The 20,512-nt window shown below is 36.7% G+C and overlaps 1 protein-coding gene across 1 annotated transcript in view; it reads left to right on the plus strand.

Moving 5' to 3' along the window:
* The window catches only part of fhip1aa (FHF complex subunit HOOK interacting protein 1Aa), a 61,167-nt gene that overhangs the window by 13,950 nt on the left and 26,705 nt on the right, over positions 1-20,512 (plus strand). The window contains exon 2 of the mRNA XM_088633184.1: positions 16,967-17,062. The gene's annotated coding sequence lies outside the window, so the exon portion shown is untranslated. The remainder of the gene's footprint in view (positions 1-16,966; positions 17,063-20,512) is intronic.

The raw sequence follows: 20,512 nt of genomic DNA on the forward strand, positions 1-20,512 counted from the left end.
ACCTGCCTTTTGAGTGCACAAAGTACATTTACTGTAGGAGGGGAAGTAGCAGTATCCTGCCAATCAAGCTGCATCGTGTGCTGTTCTTCAAGCTGCAATTTCCGTTTTTTCAGATCTGTGACCACATAAATAGCATTTTTACTGGAAAGGATGTTTAATCTGTTTGTGGTAAAAACAATGCACACTGTTTTTAAACATTGCTTTTTTTCCCTTGAAATATCTTCTTTTTAGGAACATTTTAGAAAAATAGGATCAGAAGTTTTAGTGTGCAGCTGTTGTCAAGAAGAGCACTTTTATTCTATGGTCTGTATGGAGTTGGTATTCCTCTTTGGAATCTAGCTGTAGACATTTTCTTTGAGTTGTACATATACTGTACATAGATCAACAATAAAGTAGTCTTGGTTAGAAATCAGTCTTTTTTGTGCTCTATGCAATAATTAGATTCTTTGCAGAATACTAATCCTTGTAAGTGTAATTACAGGAACTCCTGTACTTGATCTATTAACTAACACATCATGCACTTTCTTTCTACTTTCACATCCTGTTTGAAAGAACTACGCCTGCCCCCAAATGTTTCACGGGGCTTTCTGACTTTGTAAGCTTGGCAATGTGTGATCACGTCATGGCTATGACTTGGGTAAAATGTAATATGTAAAATATCCATCCAATCTCCAACTGCTTCTACCGATTCAGGGTCACAGGGGAACCAGAGATGATCTCAGAAAACAATGGGTTCAAAGCAGGGTTCACCTTGGATGAGAGTCCAATCCGTCGCAGGTCAGACACACACCCACTTAGGACAAGTTTTTCTAGAAGCCAGTTAACCTAGCAGGATCATGGAAGAAAACTGGAGGACACGCAGGAAACCCACACGAACGCAGAGAGAACATATAAACTCCATGTGGATTTGAACACAGGGTCCCAGCTCTGCAAGGCAGCAATGCTATCCACTGCACCACCAGGCCACCCTGTTTAAAATATATCCCCTGTTATTTTTCTTTTGCAGTGGAAAAAATACTTTCATAGATACTGGTGTAGAGTAATTTCAAACTGTATGGCTCAGAGACTTTCAACACTCAGCAGGAAGAAATGATGGACCAACTTTAATACAAGATCCGGTCTAATTGTTTCACAGGTTAAACTTCCAAAGCGATTAGTTAATTTATGTGATTTTTAAATTAAAGTAAAATCAATTTATTTCACCATTTAATGCCTGACCATCTATAACCTGAATTAAAATAAAATGCAATCCGCTTAATACTGAAAAAATGATCATCATAAATCTAAAGGAAATCAGATTTTCAGCAAATGAAAAAGGGACCACTGACATTCCTAGAGCCTTCCTGACTCCAGATTTATATTTAATCCTGTATTTAGGAATGAGGGGGATGATTTTGTAGGCTTGATGCTCTGTTCAGTGCATGCTGTGAACAGGAAGAGGCAAATTCCTCTGACATTTCCAGTTTTGTTTCCTCTTTTACTTTTAAGATATATAATTGCACTTTGCTAGTAATTAGCCAATCTGATAGCAAGGCAGATTGAAAATTGACAAGTTTCTTTCAATTGCAACAGGATTAAGACATAGTATGAGTATATTCCTCTGTAATTTTGCTTTAGAGCATTTTCAATATCCCAGTTAATCAATTTATTTGCTTCCTCTAATGCATGATGAAAAACAAGTTCTTGACAGTGACTGCAAAAACAAGTATTAGAGACACCAAAACTTCAGTTGTTCTTTCCTGTACATTGACAGAAGTTCAGTCATTAAAACTAAAACCTATTTGTAATTCTCTTGCTGGGTAATTTAAGAACATAGAAGAATATAATAAAAAGTTACACAAATCCTTTTAATTTTTCCTGTGATTTTCTCTTATACTTGTAACTAATATACTTTAAACTATAGGGAAACTGATCATGTAGCTTTGTCAGAAGCATATTCTCAAAGCCTGTCACCAGTGTGATTTTCATAACTTTGCATCTCTTGCAAAAATGAATTCAGTCTTATCTTTTAAAAGTGAAACGAAGCACCATGAAATAAAGCATGGAGCTCTGTAGATCAGCATCAGATACAAGGATGTTTTTAACAGAAGACAATAAGTGAATAGACCATTGTGAATATCACATAGGAAATATATTTTCCACATCGAAATAAGATGGCTTTAGTTGGTTTGCATGTGTTCACATTTGAATTTTCCATGAACAGTGATCTCACGGTTTACCTGAAAAGGCTGTTCTTTTCTTCACTGATTTTCACAACCACACACTTGTGAACAAAGAACGCTTTCCTTAAGACTACATACGTTTGACCTTTATAAAAAAATAGTTCCCTTTGCAATTTTTTCCAAGAAAAAATATGTAATACAAATGTAAGCATATTAATTTTTATTTTTCAATTGTTAATATTTTCTGCAGAGGGGTTTAACCCTTTTCAATAGAAAGAAAGGCTCATGAATTTAATATTGTGCAGTCAAACATGTTTTAACTTTTTTATACATTCTCAAGTATCCATATACTTAAGCAAAAAATATTACAATGAAATGCAAATCTTTTTGTTCATACAGTTGATTACAGTATGTGTGACCTAACAACTAAATAAGTACTTTAGAAAAAAATTGTGGGTTCTGGAGGCAGAATGTTATACAATGCTCATAAAAGATGGCAGAGACCTTCACAGCCCTGATGTGTTTATTCTGAATATATTTAGGTATTACTAAGAATGATCATACTGCTTTTGTATTTGCTATCCGAGCAATAGGAAACAGGAAATATAAAGAAAAAAATGCTAAGTATGAAACTAAGAGCCTTGCTAACTGAGAAAGGCATACAATTTGCCCTCTTATTTTAATTGCAATCAACTAAGCGGAGTGAAGTATGAGCTACTACTTATAAAGGCTACATTTATGCAAATAAAGTAGTAACTAGGCAAACCAAGGACAGCACAACAAACTAGAATTTTCACTTGCAAGCAATGGGTGGTCAAACAAATGCAAGTAAGCATGGACAGAGACTGATAAATGCCATCCCTTGGAACTGCAATTCTAGGATCTCAGTTTTTTTTAATCCCTGATATAGGGTATATATAGGGAGAGAGCTTGAGCTCTCCCAGTCTTGATCCAGGATGAGCACTTGGAATATTAAGCAGAAGTGACCTACAAGAAATATTTAATAAATATTTGCTAAATAGAAATGAGGGGAGAAGAACTGTAGATAAAAATATAGTGAATGAATTATACACTTTAACGTTTCAGAATAATACGTATGAAATAGAGCAGTTTCATTTTCTAATGTTTGAAACGTCTGTTACTCCCTTCTTTAGTTGCTATTACTGTACTTCTCAAAAGTCTTTTAGATTTTTTCCGATGGTTACATAACTTTTGATCATTTCAGATATGTTAATCCTTTTCTTAAACGATTTAAGTATTTAATCCTGTATTGCTGTGCAGTTTTTTTCTATGCTTTAAGAACCTAATAATTCTCACAAGTATCAGAAGGAGATTTTCTTATGCCTTTCAATTCCCAGTTGGATTGTTTTCATGGGACTTGCCCAGTTTGACCAATCAAATGCAGTTGTTTATAATTCAGAATAATACTTATGAAATAGAGCAATGTTTCATCTGAACTTCTGTGTGAAGAAGCAGCTTCATCTTAGGAACATAAGGATGATAAATGCACTGTGCTTTGGTTCTTATGAAATGGATTTTGATTCCATTGAGAATGTTGAGGGAGGGACAGTGTTGCAGTGGTTAGCATTGGGGCCCTAGGTTCAATTCTGGACCTCAGATTCTATCTGCGTGGAGTTTGTATGTCCTCCTGTGTTCACATGGGTTTCCTCTGTGTGCTTTGGTTTCCTCCCACAGCACAAAAACATACTGGTGATCAAATTGGCTTCTGGGAAAATTGACCCTAGGTGTGAGTGTGTGCATGTCTATGTGCCCTGTGAGGGACTGACTCCTCTGCGGATGAAGCAGTTTGAAAATGGATGGATGGGAATGTTTGTCTTCTTTTTAGTGCGGAAATAGCTCACATAACTAAAAATTCTTTGGTCTCTGTATTTGCTTATGCAAATAGAGTGGATTATCCTGTCTACTGCAGTTCCTTCTCCTCTCAGAGCTTCATTACTAATTTCTGCCACCAGAAACAGGCCACAGTTTTAAAGTGCAAACTCTGGAAATGGCAACTAGTTACTGCAACCTGTATTATATACATATATATAATCAGTGTCTTGAAAACGTATTCAGCCCCCATCCCTTTTTTTCACACTTAATAATCTCACGGCCTTGAATTATTATTTCGAAAGTTTCTTTCAATTGCGATATTATTTTTTTAGAATGGGAATTTTTATTTGTGAGTCATGCATTCATCTTTACAGAGTCAACCCAAAGAAAGATAATAATAAGTTAATTACAAATAAAAAAGAAATACAATCTCATACTTTATTAAGTATTCACCCACCTTGGTCAATATTACCTGGCAGCTATTACAGCTAGTAGTCTTTTTGTTCACCTAGTTGGAGCAATATTTGTCCTTTCCTCCTTGCAAAATGGCTCAGCCTGGGTCAGGTTAGTTGGGGAGTGACGATGGATAGCACGTTTGAGGTCTTGCCACAGATTTTCAAACGGATTAAGGTCAGGACTCTAAACTGGGCCAGTAAAGAACATTTATTTTTTTCATTGTAAGCCACTCCAGTGTTGCTCTTGCAGTGTGCTTTGGACCATAGTCCCATTGAAAGACAAACTTCCTCCCCAGGTTGAGCTTTCTGGGAGAGGCATTTGTCTGTAATATGCACCATTCATCTTCCCATCAGTCCTGACAAGATGGCCAGTCTCTGCTTCTGAAAAGCATCCCCATAGCATGATGCTACCACAGCTGTACTTCACGGTGGAAATTATGTTACCTGGCTGGTGTGCAGTGTTTGATTTGTGCCATACTAGTGCTCCACTTTAGTCTCGTCAGACCACAAGACTTTCTGCCACATCTCTGCAGTTTTTCTAGATGGCGTTTTGCAAACTCTTTTTTTTAGCCAGGGTTCTCTTGCAACCCTCACATAATGACCAGTTTTGCGGAATGCCTTGGACTGACTTCTGTAGCTCATTCACAGTCACAGTTGGCCTTGCAGTAGCTTCTCTGATAAGTGCCCTTCTTGTCCAGCAACTATGTTTAGTGGGGGGGCCTGATCTAGGGAGGATGGGTGTAGTTTCATACTTCTTCCATTTCTGTACAATGGACTGCACTGAGCTCCGAGGGATGTTCAATGTCTTGGCATTGGTCTCGTACCCTTTCTCAGATTTGTGCCTCTCTATATTCATATAACTGACTTGTTTGGAATGCTCTTTGATCCTCATTTGGTGTTTTTGTTTTTATAGTTTCTACCATACTGTAGGAGTTTTTATATTTCTAAAAGAACTGACAACAGGTGGTACACTAATTTCTTACACAAGTGGAGTCAATCAACAAATTGTGACTTTTGATGTAATGTATAGCACCTGTGCAAATTTGAGTTTGCAATTACAAGGGGTATAAATACTTTTTAGATTCCATCATTTCTGTTCATTTCTATTTTTCATTTATAATAAACTGTGGAAAGGTTTTGGAACATTTATTTTGTTTTTACATGGTACTCAATACTTTCTAGATCAGTGCCAAAAAAATCCTACCTCAGTGTAATTTAACTTCAGAATCACCGGCAACAAAATGTGAAAAATGTGTTGGGGGCTGAATACTTTTTCAAGACACTGCATATATACGGTATGTGTAAATTCTCCACATCTCACCTTTTTAAGTTAGAGTCAAGAAGTACTGTGTAGATGAATGTAAATGGTCATTAACAAAAATTGTAACTTTCATTTCTTTTGTTCTCTAGTGTTGTTTGTAGAACAATTTTAAGGTTGAGAAGCGTAGAAGGTTGTACAGTAGGTTCAAGTCCTAGGTGGTTACCCTCAGAAAAAGGTATTACACTTTGACTGTTTCCATTCAAAAATACCCTTTTGTATAAATTGATTCAGATGTAAATAGCTCTGGATAAAACTGCCAGATGAAAAAAATAAGAATAATAAAGTAGTGACAGCTGTGTAGTTACTACTGCACAATAGAGGTTTAGAAAAGATATGTTAACACGAGGCTGTGGGAGTGTGGACTAAGGTACCCAGCACTGTTGTTGAATTCGATACTTTGGCATCATTCAAGAAACAACTGGATTGGATCCCTGGATCAATTAACTGCTAATTACCAAATGAGCTAGAAGGGATGAATGGTTTCCTCTTGTTTGTTACCTTTCTTATAGTCTAATGAACTGAGAACCTAATAGAAAATAGAAAACAATTACTTCTCAGTGCTGTACAATAGCAGTTTTCCAAGGTCTGTTACTTGTGAATACTTCGATATGGTGATGCGAGAACACAGCTTTACAAAGCTTTGTGTTAGCCGGAACAGTGCAGGACTGAACACCGTTTCTTAGGTGAGGAGGGTGATGTGTCAGTCTTGTTTGCCACGTTTGCTTTTTCCTAGCCTCCTCGGGGCGTTGTGGTTTCCATTAAACAAGCGGGCTCGTCTGCAGGACTGTGGAGTCTTCCGCCTGAGCAGCTGCAGCAGCGCGCGTGTCTTCGCAGGCCCAGCATCGCTGTGCGGGAGGCATGGAGAGGACCTGGGGCCCAGGAGCTGGAGGGGCTGCAGACTCATGCCGCTGTCGAGCACAAAGCTGACGTACTGTCTCCTTGTCAGTCAGACTCCCTTTCTTACTCTGGCGGCAGCTTTTTCAAGCAGGGCTCAATCAGCCGTCCTGACGAAGAAAAATTCTGAAATTGCCGGTTTCTATTATATAACATTTTGATAAATATTTAATAATGTTTCTAGTATGACTTTTTTGTGGTTTTATGAGTGTGGTCCACTGCCTCTCACTTTGTCCTGAACTGCTGAAGTGAGAAATTTTCTATAAAAGCTTGAAATATGGTGTAGGGGAAGGACTCATAAAGTAATACATTGACTGTTTTAGTTTTAGCTCGTTTAAACATTTCATTAATGAAAGGGAACGTTTATATTCAGTGACAGAGTAGTTACATTCCTGTGTTTCTAAAAAGTGTAATAATCCTACCATGTAAATAGCCCATAGGCATAAGTTAGTTCATCAAAACTCACTGTGTAAAACAGAGAAAATCAATGTCTTAGTGTCTGTTGTTTCCCAATCTTCGGCATCAGGTTTCAAGTATGTTGTATTATTTGTTGAATCTGACAAGAGGTAAAAGAAATATATGTGGATTATATTTATTTCTAGTTTTATATGGTAAATCTGACTGAAATCTGAAATCACTTCTCTTTAATGTGAGAGAGACTCTGTTACATCAAATGTCTTTTACATGAAACCAACCTGATTTTATGAGTATACTGACAAATACTGATTTAAATTAGTGTTCGGTAAAATTAATTGCTCAACAATTAAATTATTGCTAAGTAAGCTATTGCAATTGTAGTAATATTGAAGTAATAATACAGTTCATACTGTTAACCAATGTTGATGTTCTGAAAACGGAAATATAGTCTTTGTAGATATTATAGTTGATATACTATTATACTATACTTGGTATATTATAGTAATTAGTTTACTTTATAGCCATCTGTTTCGCTTTACCTTATTGTATATTTGCTGTAATAAAATTCATAAGTAATAATATATAACTTACTTTTTTGCTTTTTACTAGTATTTTTATACTTTATCTGAATACTAATGTATCTTTGGTAATCGTTGTGTGCACTGCCTTAGCAGCTGGCATTTAGGATTCTTGAAGTGAGGAAAAGGTTAATTTCACATACAATGTTTATGAAAGAGTGAAATTTAAAAAAACCTTGAAAAAGCTGAATCGTAATTATACAGTATTTTGACATAGTAATTAGACCTAATGCTGGGAAAAGCTTGTAAAGTATAAAAGTATAAAAGTATAAAGTATAAGTTTCCTATGAATAGCAATCTTTTTTCTACAATTATGATATATCGTTATGATGTTGGGTTTGTAGGGTATGATGTAGGGAACTGCACAAAAAAGCTACAGTATTATCATATTTCATATTTTACTTTTTTATAATTAAATTTGATATACTATAAATTATGGATTTTAATTTATTTTCTTAAGGTTGGAATAGGTAGCACAACAAACATCACATTCATATTTGAAACATTTTGCCCTAAGATGCGAGCTCTCGGTATTTTCCTTTGCAAACTTCAGTGTACTGAAAACTAGAAATAACCGCAGTGTGCTCAGGCTCATGCAACCTGTAAATATTTCAGGAGCTTGTCTCTGCAGTCCCCTGTTACCATGGACATTGTACAGGCTTGAGATCATTGAGCCTAGCAAACAGTTTCCATACAAAGACCTTATTACCTCTTCGCAGCCGATGTGATTATATTAATAATATCTTATAAAAACAGGTAATACTGGGTAGACCGGAATTGCAGTGCTGAAATTTGAATGAAATGTGAGGCAAACTTTGTGGCATAGTGGCGCAGTAGTTAGCATTACCGGCGGACACAGTTGACACCCTGGGTTCGATTCCTGCTGTCTGCGTGGAGTTTGTATGTTCCCCCAATGTTGGCGTGGGTTTCCTCCCACAGTCCAAAGGCATGCTGGTAGGATAATTTGTGCTGGTGTGAGTGTGTGCTTGAGTGGCTGTTTGTGTCTGTGTGTGTCTTGCAATGGACTGGCGTACTGTCCAGGGTGTGCCCTGCCTTGCGCATGTTGCTTGCCAGGATAGGCTTTGGGTCCCCTGCGACCCTGAACGACCCCGAATTGGAAACAACAGTTAGAAAGTGTATGGTGAAGCAAACATTTGTCAAACGTTCTCTGCCTAAACAACTTGCAAATAAGTTAAATGAATAATAATTTACATAAGTTAAATATTAACTTATGTAAAGTTAATATTTAACTTATGTATAACTTATATATATATAAGAGCATACGGACACTTACCACTAGATTCTTCAACAGCTTCTATCAACAAGCAGTGAGACTGGTGAACACTTTTAGCCATCCCCCTCGGACCACACCTACACCATCACCATCTACCTCTTTATGATTTCTTATCTATTGCACAACTCCAGTCATTGTTTACACATCTGTATTGTTTACATTCAAACTGTCTACATGTTTACTTGCACATTGTCTATTGTTTTGTTTGTACATTGTCTTGATGCACTGTTTGCACTTTGTCTTGTTTTTTACACTTGTTTTACAATCAAGAGACTTTCTGTGAGTAAGAATTCCATTGTACCAGTACCGGTTACATATGGCAATAAAGTTCAAGTTCAAGTTCAAGTTCATATTAGTCTTCCTAAGAGACAAGAAAGACTAATCTGTTTAGACTGGTAAATTTTAGATCATTTATCTATATGTGTGATTTTAAAATGTTCTTTGTCTGTAAAAAGAAGTTTATGGTCTCATCTTCCCTTATTATAGTATTATCGATTCACACCACCAAGTTGAGACTGATTGAATAGTGCTTCCAATCATAAAGTTAGCTTTTCAACCTTCACTTAAATATTTAATAAACATGCAAATTGGAAAAATAAATTACACCACCATCGTCAGCTAATGGAATACAATCTGCACTTTAGTGATGAAGTATCCTAAACATCTCACAGCAGTGCTTTAAAAGTACTGGTGGAATGCTGTCAGATATTCAGCTGCTGTCTAATACAGTAGATGCAAAAATTACTTAGTGCAGAAGTCTTTAGGAAGCTAATGCAATGTGAAACAGCATGAATGAACTATGTTGTAGCAATGCGGTTAGAAAATACTGGAAGTATCAAACACCCCGAAACATGATTAAATTAAGGAGGACTACTATTTGAATATCTTTTTTGGAAAACCAAAGTATTCTTGAAACTTTAACAAAGCTCACTAGGTGTATTTCTTTACAAACTGTTATTGTTCAACAGGAATGTTTGGACATTGTAATGTAAACATTATGAGGATATTATTAATACCTAATTAACTAGGATTGACTTCTTTTTTAGATTAAATGAAAAACCTGATGGTTTTATTTTTAAATGTAAATTATTGAAATACCTAAATAACTATTTTAAATATTGTCCTGAACTGATCTTAGAATACAGCACACACTGACTTCAAAACACTTAAATTGAAGTAAGTAAAGAATTCTGTTTTCCTAATGCTATGATATCATGATAGTGAAAAAAGACAAAGCTGTTGATAACAGCCATCAGCGCCTGTTGCTTTGTTGTAAAGGTTTTTCTTTCTCTTTACACCTCAGAAATAAATGGAATACTTAAAATTGTGTATCTGGCATAGTATGTTATATTTTTACTCTTGTCTTTGACTTTCTCTAAAAGTCTGATTCCTCTTCCCTAGCGAACTTTTCTGCTACTGTTTACTGTGCAAGTGAGATTAGGTGTGGTTGGCGTTGTGTGCTGTGTTTGCCTTGCCTGTTCACGTAAAGCTCAAGGCTAGCCCAAGAGTTCCAAAGGACTGGGATGACTCTGGGTGTCTCCTTACTCATTTTCCAACTGCAGAATGTGTTCATATACTGTACATTGTGTTCTTAGGCAAGAAATAAGGCATGGCTGCTCTGTATGTTGTTTAACTAGTTTTACCTTCTAAGTGTTTTTTTTTCACCTTTGTGTCTTTGTCAGTAATAACAATCAGCTGTCATTACTCAGGAGGTGATACACCATGGACACACTTATAATATTGTTTTGAAAAGTTGAGGACGCAAAGAATGATTGAAGCTATATTAAATTACATAGCAACAATACTGGTATTTCCAGAAAGTCAAACAATTCTGTCTGATCCATACAGTATATTCATATTAAAGTACATTCCACTGTATTAAAAGTGTATCTGGAAGACACTTCTATATACTTGTCTGTGTGTGACAAAATAGACTGTGGTTGGTAAAATGTTCTTAGGGGAAATAGGCAGCTGCTACCTTCAACTGCTCAACACTGTAGCCAGGAGATGTATAGTTTTTCATTTGATTTTGCAAATGGCTTTTATACAGACTTGCTTGCTTTTTTCAACATAGTACAACATTTCAGACCTTTTTAAGAATGAATAACAAGTATACATTTCAAGTATCATACTGGAAATTCTCTGAATAGGTTGGTATTGAGATTTTATACAAAATTAAATCCTGTTGAAAAATTAAAAACATTATAATAATAATAATAATTGCTTACACTTATATAGCGCTTTTCTGGACACTCCACTCAAAGCGCTTTACAGGTAATGGGGACTCCCCTCCACCACCACCAATGTGTAGCATCCACCTGGATGATGCGACGGCAGCCATAGTGCGCCAGAACGCTCACCACACATCAGCTATCAGTGGGGAGGAGAGCAGAGTGATGTAGCCAATTCATAGAGGGGGATTATTAGGAGGCCATGATTGGTAAGGGCCAATTGGAAATTTGGCCAGGACACCGGGGTTACACCCCTACTCTTTTCGAGAAGCGCCCTGGGATTTTTAATGACCACAGAGAGTCAGGACCTCGGTTTTACGTCTCATCCGAAGGACGGCGCCTGTTTACAGTATAGTGTCCCCATCACTATACTGGGGCATTAGGACCCACATGGACCACAGGGTGAGCGCCCCCTGCTGGCCCCACTAACACCTCTTCCAGCAGCAACCTTAGTTTTTCCCAGGAGGTCTCCGATCCAGGTACTGACCAGGCTCACACCTGCTTAGCTTCAGTGGGTTGCCAGTTGTGAGTTGAAGGGTGATATGGCTGCTGGCTATCTGAAGATTTTAAAACTTGAAGTCAATGTATTTATCTTTTATTTATTCGGATAAAACAATAAAAGCTGCCTTCCAGCTCAGATCCAGTTTCTGCCAACTAGAAATTATAGTTCTAGTTGGCAAGTCTTTTAAAGATATTTAAATGTTGTGCTGTGCTTTTTCTTTTGTCACTAATCAGCCATTAGAATAGATCATAGAACTGCTGTGATAATTGGGATAGTAGTTCATTTCAGTTGCCTTTTTTCAAGCTTCACAGTTTCATATCCACTAAACTGGATCTGAGCTGGAAGGCAGCTTTTATTGTTTTATCCGAATAAATAAAAGAGAAATACATTGACTTCAAGTTTTAAAATCTTCAGATAGTTCCTCTTAAGTCAGGGGATTCTTTAAATTCAGGACTGTGTTCTTGAGTTATATGAGCACAGAATTGTATGTGAGCAGAAAATAATAAAGCATTATAGTCTACATATTATTATCTCCATATGCCATAGTGTTATTCTCTCTGGTTAAAATGGTGTTCTTCTGAAATCTGACAGTTAAGACTGAGTTGATGATTCTTCTAAAGTTCTGCACAGGTCACTGCCAGTTCTTTGTATGTCACTAAAAATTAGGTTAAGATGTGAAAGCCCTTTGTCGCAGAGTCATAAAAGTTCCAGATTGCAGATGGGGTTTTAGTTGATGGACTGCAGAAATATTATGCTTATGTGTTACATTTATTACTTTTCTGGTAACATGCCAGACAGCATTGATTTACTTCTGCAGAGGAGAACAGCAGCCTTAGCACAAGAGCTAGATTGTTTCAAATTAAGTAGTTTAAATTTACTTGAGATGGCACAAAACCAGAAACTCACATTTCTTCTTGTCTCAGTATAATTGTAGCAAATAACACATCCTTTGAATGACTGTTGGACAAATGCACCTTCAGGCTGTCCTCCTCTTGTTGGAGAATGAATTCAATTGAGATACTAGAAGTAGTTTTGCTGCTTTTTATAGAGCTCATTGCACGAGTCAATAACAGAACAGTGGCTGTGAAGGAACCTTTAGGATTCATTCAGGGGTAGCATATGTTATTGTTGTTTTACAACCTTCCTGTTGTCTTTATTTCCAAGAGTTTATTGTCAAAAGAATCTTGGTTTCATCATAAGTTTGTTGTAAAGATTGTTTCTTCCTTTTTCCCCGTTTTCTTACATTATGTCTTAGAAGAGCTGTTGTTGTAAAGTTAGTCATTACATTGCCACATTGCCAGTAGCTTTTTGTGAGAGACTTAACATGCTTAAAACACACAACGCATCCATTATAATGGTGGAATACTTTCAAACTGTTTTTGGAAAAAATATTTTGTAATCTTTATTTTATAGGGATTTTATTTTCTATGAAATCTGCAAAACTGTTTCTGAATTTTCCAATGAGCACGTTATCTATTGAAGGTAAACTTCCTTATCTGAAAAAAAAAACATGAGCTCATAACATCAACAAAAATTAAATGACAGTCTGAATGACAGTGATATTAAATATTTGCGTCACCATGTACTATATAATAAATTACAGCTCAAATTTCTGGAGCTGTTTTGGTTGGGGGTTGTACAACAGAATGTTTCCACATCTTATTTTTCTCAGTATCATGAGGATTATGCTGTAAAGCATTTATTGACAGATCCTGTTGTTGCTGTCTGACAGATTCTATCAACAAAAGATGTTCTTTCTTGATACCTGGCTTAGTGTTATCTCTCCTGAGGAGCTCGAAGTGGTTGTTTCTGAACTTTGGAAAATATGTGTGCTATTGATTGATTAGGCTGCTCTTCTGTCACCAGCAGGCTGGAGTAAATTGCTTGTTATTGATAGTATATTCGTGTTGTTTCCCTTCAGAAAACAATTTGGTTTTTCTTCTTTTTTCCATATTACTCACAGAATATACAAACGTATATTCTCTAATGTAATCAGAATAGGGAGGTAATGGCATCAACTTATTTGCTCAGATCAAATTGAGCTCTGTCTGGATGAGAAATATAGAAACAAGAAAACAAATTACAGTAGTAACGTAATCACACGTCGATTAACGAGTTAGTCAAACATATGATATGAGAAAAAATAAACAGAAATGTTGTAAACAGTATATGTTTTTAAAATTTGAATCAGTTTTGATCTAGACCTGCTCTGATTTGAAGTTTAACTATCACACTATCATGAAGGCAGCACTTTGCTTTCACAGAATTTGTTTTGTCTCAGATTACTACAGATACATTCCAAAACTCTTTTAAGCAAACCATTTCTCCCTAGTGTATTGAGTTTCCTTCTTCCTGGTTGTCTGGGACATTTTCTGCCAGCTGTGTAGTAGCACTCATTTATTGGGGAAGAAAAGACAAAAATGAGGCCATTGGCATTTACATTATCAGGCTTTCTAGGGAAAAAAAAAGCTAATGTATTATGAGATGCTCTTGCACTATGGATCTCTAGAGAGGTGGTCTTCACAGTGCTAATGTCCTACTTCCTCTGAATGAGAGCTCTATTTTTAGGAACTAGAGCATCTTTTCTCGTTCCAAGAGATCTGATTCTCTGTCTCTTGGGCCTCCCTGAGATCTTAGTTTTTCATCCTGCTATTTTAATGTTTACATTCAAGATATGCATTGAGGCAGTCTGCATCAGTTGAAAGCGGCCAGGTAGTTTTGTAACATCAGTTTTTATTTCTAGTCTTCCTTGAAAAGGTGTGGTGATAATGTGTCAATCTTGTCCACTTAGCTTGAGAAGAGTGCTAAACCAAAGTGATTCATTTCAGTTGTCTCGGCAGTCATTGCATTGTGTCTTTATTAAGTGCACAGGAACATACTTCAATAATAATGTTATGGAAATAGACACGAAATATAAATGATTTAACGATTTAAACATTACAATACAGGCAAAGTTGCCACAACTGCAACTTCAGTATTCATCCTCTCCCATTTCAAATGAGGCACACACATTTTTAAGGGAACATTTTTAATCAAAACTTGAATTCTCAAACCAATGGGGAAAATAAATGATATATCGCCAAAAACTACAAAGAATAATCAAAAACTGAAAACTGTTTGCAGTAGGTAATGCAGGTAATGCAGAGAACTTTGTTCCTTGAGATTTCTTGGTATGGTTTTACATTTTTGTCAGTTCATGTCAAAGACAGAGGTTAGAGCTGTCAGTCTCAGTATGCTATTGTCTTGATTTCTTGTGTGAGTGTACTGTATCTTTCACAGCTCACTGCACAGTGGGCCTGTGGAGCAGACGTTATTTAGGGGAGCAAAAAGCAGATGGGACATCAGCGTGGGCTGGGGTACTTCTAGGGGGTTGTGGCAATTAAACAGCAGAGGAAGAGAAGGGCAAACTCAAATTACAACAAGAGCGACATCTGGCATGTTGCATCGAAGACTTTTCATCTACGGTTTTTGTTTTTTTTTAAAATATATTATGAATATATGATTTATAGTTTTTTTTCTTAAACATTTGTGTTCATCTTTTTCATACATTTTCATACAATTTCTCTCAGGAATTGTAGATGGTGGTAAGAAAGGAATTGTAAATGAGTTGATCCATCTAATACAGTAGTATCTATCTCTGTCCAATTAGAAAGCAAACAGCTGGAAAAGAACAGGGGGTACAGATTCAAGTCATTTCGCTAACCTGGTGGGCAGAAAACGTGTACCCAATATCATCAGCCAGTATTATGGAGGATTCTTAAGAGTTGTATTTGAAACTCTGTTTAAAGACTAAAGCAATGTTTAAAGTTCTAGATGTGGGTGAGAGAGTCTCTGTTTGAATCTGATACTGAGTGAGAACCCAGCTGTATCATGGCAGTGAGGAGAGGGACAGAAGGAAATGAGGCTCAGGCTTGAGATGGGCTTTGCAAGAAGCTATCCCTATTAGTGTTTACGAGGAAGGCTAGTTGTGAACACTCATGGACATCAAGGTGAAAGGTAATGTGTATAGCCTTGACTGCATCTTTCTTATTTTGTGCAATAGGTGGTCTTCTGGAAATCCAATATCGGTCTCTGCTTTAGATAAGCATTGATGTTCTGTCTTACTCTGAGTAGGTCTAAAGGGATAGCACTCAACATGCTTCTTGTCTGTATTTTAGTGGTTATTTTCTTACTGAGACTTATTTTTGTCTTACGCTCTGCATCAAGACTCTCTCTTGCTCAGATCTTTAGAGGGAAGATCACACCTACTTGTGCCCATTGTATGATGGAGCAAAAATGAGCAAACTGACATCTACATAAGAGAAACCATTTTGCAAGTGCAGATGAAAGAGGACCAAGGTTTCCAAAAGAATCATATAGCTATGCAGGTAGCATTACAAAGAGAAACAATCGTCATAGTACTGAGCAAAGTAACAAGGTGGAAAGTTAAAACCTCAAATCCTTTTCAAAGAATTGCAGCAAATGAATGAGAACGACATGAGCATTTTGTTTTTAATGTGATTGATAGCATTTCATATCTTTAAATGCAAGCTGTACAAAACTATAAATAAAGATATGTTCAGTTTGCATCTACACTATATGAATTGATCAGCATGATTTCATTACTAATACTAACAAATCAACAAAGCCAAATATCAATTGGAATGATTTAGTCACAATTTTGATAATTGGATTGGACAGTGATGTTCTGGTTTTGGCAAGATTTTTCAAAGTTAGTGGAATGTTCACGCACACGAAGCTTGAGCCATTTCCCACCAGTCAGTGTTGAAATGTGCAATCACCAGAATAAGTCCCTGGTGAGAGCTAAAGTTACAAGCTGGCTAGAGCAGGGGTGTCCAAATCTGGTCCTGGAGGGCTAGTTACGTCTGCAGGTTTTCAAGGTCTCCTGAAAGCAACAGCATCTGAAGAACTGGGAGAAGCTGTTAAATTGGTGCAGATGCCAGTAACCAGCTGCGTTAGTTTGTTAAGAAATGAGCTGGAATGAAAATCCACAGACACAACAGCCCTTCAACACTGGACAAGATTGGACAGTCTGGGCTAGAATGTAAAAATGTCATGTGAGGTGAGAGCTGTTCCCCCTTACTGAGTAAACTGAGTCTCTTAAGATTTGGAATTTCTTATTCCGCACTGTTGACTCACTTCCTTAAAGAGCTTTCATGTCACCATTTGTGAATGCAAGGCCTTCATTCATTCATGTCTGAAAAAGAAAGGACACATTTCTGTGTAATAAATTAGCTTAAACTTCCGAATGACTTTTGTTTTCACATTTTTTCACACAGGACTTTCTGTTTATAAAGGTGGATTTCATAATAAGGATCTTTGACTGATAAAGAAAACATATTCTGGGGTGAAGGCGCAGCTATGATCCAGGAGAGGTAAGAATTTTAATTTCCCAGAACCATGGTCATAGACAATCTCCATGCAAGTTTCAAAGGCTCTTTGAACTGTAAGCTGTACTTAAAGTTAAAACAGATGTGAGTGCAGTATGTAAAAATATCTGCCTTTCTGCCGAGCACTGTATTTTTCTTTTCACTGTCTGGAATTTGAGAAGTTTGCTTTTCAGACATGTGGCATGGAGACTGCACAGTTGCTGGAGCATTTCAGTCACGTGAGAGAGAGCAACCTTACTGACAGGTTGCTGGAATCTGCAACTTCATCTACATGCATTTCTACTAATTACTGTACCTTCTTTTTTTTGCTATTTTAGGCTACATACCTATGACTTCATTAGAGTACTTGACCAAGTATTGACATACTGTAAGCAGATTATATAGAACAGTTCCATAGACAGGATATTTGATGTGCAGTGTTTTGCTGTAGGTTAAGATCTCATCACAGGAATCTGTAAACATACATAGTATGCATGTGGCATTAGTAGAAAATTTCAGACAGCATAGAGGCCACCTCAGTTGATGTTTTTTTTTCCATTAAATATAGTGCCGAATTAAAAACAGGACCGTTGTTTTTTCAGACTGATCTTATGTGATGCTCCAGTAACATTTAGGCAGATGATAAGTTGGAACTGTTGCAGTGCTTCATTTTTGGAAAAGTGAACATTAAACTGTTTTAATCACATTCAAGCAATGCTCACATTTTTAGTTCAGGTGGGAAGCTGCAAAGGAACAAGTAATAGGTTTATTCCATGCTGAAAAAAAGAAGATAGAAAACACAACGGTTCGGCCATGGAGCCTCCTTCAGGTGTGACACACCTTCACCTCACACCTGAAGAAGGCTCCACGGCCGAAACGTTGTGCTCTCTTTCTTCTTTTTTTCAGCATGGAATAAACCTATTACTTGCTCACATTTTTAGGCTGGGGTGTGAGACAATGGTCTATTTGTGCTACAGGGAGCTCTAGTTTTCCTTCCATCCTAAGATATCACATATTAATTTACAATATACAAAATATATTTATTTATTTAGAATGTTTAAGGTTATTTATAATGGTCAGTTTAAAATATGTACCTGAACCAAGGAGGTACTTGCAAAAATTCAGAAGACCTGCAGATGAAAAAATGGTCCCAATTAATCAAATATTTAAATCAAATCGAGTAACGTAGTGCAAATAAAGCTATGATGGCTATTGAAAAATTAAATTTTATTGCTCTTCAACTGAATGGAATAGATTGATGATCTTCAATCTTGCAAGCTTCAATTATTCTGAAAATTGTACTCTAAAGATGATTGTGAAGAGAACTCTGCAAGTCCTTATGTGTTATGTGGTGGTATTAGATAAGATAAGGTAAATTTGTTGCACTTCTATTTTAATAAAATTGTAATTTAAACCCTAATCTGGAATTGTGAATTCTCTACTGGTCTCTAGAAATGACTCTACCACTGTGATCCCTGTACTGGTATTGTATGTGGAGATCGCAGGTATCTGGCTGGTCCCATGACCCACTGTTGCAAAGATAACTGATTAAACCCTGGCCAGCTAAGTACTACCCAACACTGGTGACACACAGTCAGCTGAATGCTGCTGTTTGATTGGGAATCCCATTTCCATTCAGCTAGTGAGAAGGCCCAGGCTTGAAGAGGCAGCTCCTGGACCATAGTGCTCCGTTTTCGCCAGTGTTGTACACATACTGGTAGAGACGATTGGTAGCCCCAATCATTATTATGTGAACGAGGATGAGGATGTTTATTATCTAAATAGAAACTGGTGAGTATTTTTCTTTTTTAAAAAGAAATCACAGCTGCCTTCATAAAATTAAACCATATCAGCACTCTCTATTACTCTCTATTAGGGACATGAGATCTGTAGTAAGATATTAGAAGAATGTCACTATTGGAGAGAGCTGATTTCTTGAACATACTGAACAATGTAACAGGACAGCAGGAAAAGAGTCAGTGGTCGAAGACAAACAAGGAGCCAAATCAAGTAGGCTGTGACCTAACAACCCTTTCCTGTTCCAAGAAATGCATCGGAGACCCTCATGCCTAAAAATAAGTTTTCTGGAGATTGCAGAAATTATTTTTGCCGCACCCTGTCTTATTGTAGTTGGGATGAGGTACAAGAGCGTGTGTTCCTCTTCAGAAGCCCTGTTTAACTGGGGCCAGAGTAAAGCACCTCTGATTGAAGTTTTCAGTGTTTTTAGAGTAAAATAGAGTACATCACCCCCATAGTTTTTAAATGTATTTGTAACAACATATAACTGCATGCTTAAGCCTAGCCACATTAATGTGTATATAAGATACAGTACCTTCCCAAGAGTATGTGGAATATGGAATAAATATTTCATTTTTGTAAAGAATGTCACAGGATATGCTAATCTTCCAAAAATAAGGAGGTATGTGACAGACTTCTCTGTTGCAGACAGCAAAGGCCTGGGAAGAAAAGTGTTCCTTTCACTGCACTATTTTTAAATGAGCGTGTAGCCTTATCAGTCCCTGACACTGTCTGTTCCTGGTTGGGGACTGATAATGCTTTTGTCTGTAGTAAATCTATGTTTTCCTGAGTCTTCAGCTCCTACAGAGCCACAAAAGGCCCTGCCCTGAGCTGTCGCCTGCCACACAATTAACTTGTTACCATTTCAGACTCGGTTACGTCAAACAGCCAGCACAGGGAAACCACATATCAATTAAAGGACAGGCAGCTCAGCTATAGCAACTAACTGCATGCAAAGAGAAGTCTCTGTGTTCAGTGCATTTGTAATGGCCCTGGACATATACTTAACCATTTTTGTGTGCACGTAGGAGAGTTTGTAATTAGATATGTGAAAATTACTTACATGACAAAAATTGTAACATTTTTTATCCACTGTAGATTCTTGTCTCTTCAGTGAATATATTACGTCAGTAATACCTGAATTTAGATTGTATACTGCATTGTCAAGGCATATATTACAAACCTGTTTTTACTCATTCATTTCTTGCAATTTAAATTTAAGAGTATGTGTCAAAGATATAGTTTAATCCTAAATAATCAGATCTTTACTGTTTCTGAAAAAAATCAAAGAGAAAAGCATATAAAAATATAATTCAGTGATCAATTCAATTCCAGTTTTATGAATTCCTTGGAGGAAATTTGTTTTAAGGTAGATTCCAACACAAAATTACAACAAAAATAGACAAACATGTCCAAAAAATAATACAGTACAATAGTGTTTCAGGACATAAGAGATATTTTACATTGTTTGGAAGTGACTTTGCAAAGGGGATGAAAGCTTTTCCGAATCTCTTACTTTTATACCTGGGGACACAGAGGCGTTTCCTCTCCCAAAGTAATGTTAAATTCACAGTGATTCCTACACAATGACAAGAAGACCTAGACGTTCAATGTGAAGATGGGCATTGGAAAAGATGTTTATAGACTCATATGTATATT

Source organism: Lepisosteus platostomus, chromosome 1, assembly GCF_059453375.1.
Source record: "Lepisosteus platostomus isolate fLepPlt1 chromosome 1, fLepPlt1.hap1, whole genome shotgun sequence".
NCBI lineage: Eukaryota > Metazoa > Chordata > Actinopteri > Semionotiformes > Lepisosteidae > Lepisosteus > Lepisosteus platostomus.